The sequence below is a fragment of the Giraffa tippelskirchi genome, chromosome X (genome assembly GCF_054371585.1).
Source record: "Giraffa tippelskirchi isolate mGirTip1 chromosome X, T2T-mGirTip1v1.2.pri, whole genome shotgun sequence".
Classification (NCBI taxonomy): Eukaryota; Metazoa; Chordata; class Mammalia; order Artiodactyla; family Giraffidae; genus Giraffa; species Giraffa tippelskirchi.
The window spans coordinates 19,919,792-19,922,896 of NC_137289.1; the positions used below are offsets into that span (position 1 = coordinate 19,919,792).

A 3,105-nucleotide genomic window follows, 5' to 3' on the forward strand; every position below is an offset into this window, starting at 1 on the left:
GGGGTCGTGAAGAGTCGGACACGACTGAGCGACTTCACTTTTACTTTTCACTTTCATGCATCGGAGAAGGAAATGGCAACCCACTCCAGTGTTCTTGCCTGGAGAATCCCAGGAACGGGGGAGCCTAGTGGGCTGCCGTCTGTGGGGTCGCACAGAGACGGACACGACTGAAGCGACTTAGCAGCAGCAGCAGCAGCAGCATGTGAAAGTGAAAAGTTAAAGCGAAGTCGCTCAGTCGTCCGACTCTTTGTGACCCCGTGGAATTTTCTAGGCAAGAGTACTGGAGTGGGTTGTTACTTACTTCGCCAGGGGATCTTCCCAACCCGGGGATCGAACCCGGGTCTCCCGCATTGTGGGCAGACGCTTTACCGTCTGAGCTACTAGGGAATTCGCGCTGCGGCCGCGTACTTCACAATATCTATTGTGCACAGGGCGCACAAGGGGTAATGGATCATGACTTGATGACTTTGTATATTTTAAAAAAATATTTATTGTTTATTTATTTGGTTGGGTTGAGTCTTAGTTGTGATTTGAGGGCTTAGTTGCCTGGAGGTGTGTGGGATCTTGGTTCCCTGACCAGGGATCGAATCTGATCCCCTGCATTGGAAGGTCGATTCTCAACCACTGGACCACCAGGAAAGTCTTGACTTCACACATTTTAATGCAGTATCCCTGAGGCTTAGATAATAAAACAAAAATAATTCTAGAGTTATGAGACTGGGAAAGGTCATAAGAAGTCATCTTACTATGATGTATCTATTGATATGGAAATATATTCACTATCTATTATTAAGACAAACAGACAGCTTCTTAAGTAGGATGCTTGGGATCTGTACGCATTTGTGTGTGTGTATGTATATGCACATACATATAAATATGTGTGTGTGTGTAGTTTTTAAATTGGAAAGTATTCACCAAAATGCTAGAGTGGTTATCTCTGATTTGTAAGGTTACAAACAGTCTTAATTGTCTTTTTTTCCTATCTATCAATTTTTACATTATGAAAATGTTCTACTTGTGTAAATAAGACACAATAAGTGATTTTCAAAATATCCTATGTATATATAATTAAACTATGAATATAGATCAGGTCTGGGAGGTAGGAAAAATGCAAAAATGAAAAAAAAAGGAGTTGTGGGATATGAGTGCTTTCTCTCCCCCAAATCTAGTTATTTCTTATTGTTTCACTATGTTTATAATAAAATTTTTAGTTTGTAGAAATCATTTTCTAAATCATTCCTATACTTTTGAAAAAATGAAAGTCACTCAGTCTAGTGGGTAGCCTATCCCTTCTGTAGCAGATTTTCCCAACCTAGGCGTTGAACCAGGGTGTCCTGCATTGCAGGTGGATTCTTTACCAACTGAGCTATCAGGGAGTGCTGGTCAATTTCATTTTTACTCAGTAAATAATTGGCTGCTCTCAACAGGCAGTATTCTGAAACAGGGGTCTTCTTCAGCTCCTAAGAATTACCCACATCCATTAAATGGGCAACCTGTGTCTTGACCCACCTATTAAGTAGTTTCTTGCCTGTTGGACCCCAGTGATTTTGACTCTGGTGCTCTGTGTCATGTGGATCCTGCCAAGACTTTGTGAATTATTCTGTGGCTATGGGGATTAATAAGTTCTTGTCCTGGTAGCCAGGGTGAGGACATAAGCCTCTGTTTGTGTGCATCAGCCTATGTCTTTGAGGCTAGAAACACAGTGTCTACAGGTGAGTACCCCTGGGATGCAGACTGTTTTTTCTCCATCATCTGATCTTGTGTCCTAGACAATTTGTCCCTCTCCATGCCACCTTGCCATGGTTGCCAGCTAAGGACTGGGATATGGGCTCTGACACTCATCCCATATGGACACACAACCTGGATTTGTAGCAGAGGTCAAGAAGTAAGTAGGGCGGAGACAAGGAGACAGAGGGTAGGATTGGAGGGGTCTTGTTCCTGTCCCTGTCAGCTTCAGGAAGTTAAGCACATAGTGCGTGTGTGTGAAAGTGTTAGTTGCTCAGTCATGTCTGACTCCTTGAGACCCCACAGACTGTACCCCTCCAGGCTCCTCTGTCCATAGAATTCTCCAGGCAAGAATACTGGAGTGGGTTGCCATTCCCTTCCTGACCCAGGGATTAAACCTGGGTCTCTTGCATTGCAGGCATATTCTTTACCATCTGAGCCACCAGGGAAGCCCAATACAATAGCAGATGTATTTTAAATAAATTACTTATCACACCCTAAGTGAGAATCACAGTCCAATGTGATAGCACATGTATTTTAAATTATTTATCAGAAACAAAAAGCACACGGCCCGTCTGGGATTCGAACCCAGGACCACTCGCACCCTAAACGAGTATCGTACCACTAGACCAACGGACCGCTTGTGCTCAAAGCTTATCACCTGGAGTTTTAAAGTCATAAGTATCCAGTTAACAATAGGAACGGAAGGCATTTGCTGAGTGTTCGTATGTGTCAGACTCTCATCTCTGCAATGGAGCTAAACAGCGAGATTATATACTTTGTATACTTTTTGTGGAGGCTCTCTCCAACCTGATGACGCCTTCCCAATTCCAAACAAAGAAGAAAGTAACACAATGAATACAGATGAACTCTGGGTTAAGCAACCACTGACAACGTTCCATGTTTGTCAGGAAGAGGCAGATTTCTGGGACCTTATCTCCTTGTTTCATTAGGTTGTGTTTCTGCCAGGAAAATCTACACCTTCTTTATGAACACTTGTTTTAATCTACTCTGTATGATCATTTCAGAAAATAACTCCAGAGACCAAGATTTCAGCTTCTGGACCAAAGGTGAGCATAGTGGGTGGACAGACTTCCCAACTTGCCTGATGAGGTGGATTGAAGTATGGTCCGTGTTACTATACATAGTACATACAGCAAGGAGTATGATTTCCTAATAATAGTAAAAGAGAATTGGTCGTTGGCGATACACTGCCCACTAACAAAGAATTGTGTCATAGAAAATGTAAGTACTATGTTACAATATGATTCCTACGCAATGTTCTGATTATCTATCTTGATATTCAGACTGACAAAGAGTGTGGGAGTTTTCAGTAACAATTTAAGGTGTCCTATATTGAACCAAGATCTTTCACAGTGT

General features: G+C 42.4%; 1 non-coding gene across 1 annotated transcript; it reads right to left on the bottom strand.

Moving 5' to 3' along the window:
* Positions 1-2,292: 2,292 nt before the first annotated feature.
* TRNAP-AGG (transfer RNA proline (anticodon AGG)) lies at positions 2,293-2,364 on the bottom strand. Its single transcript has one exon. It is a non-coding gene; the product is annotated as a tRNA-Pro (tRNA).
* Positions 2,365-3,105: the final 741 nt, after the last annotated feature.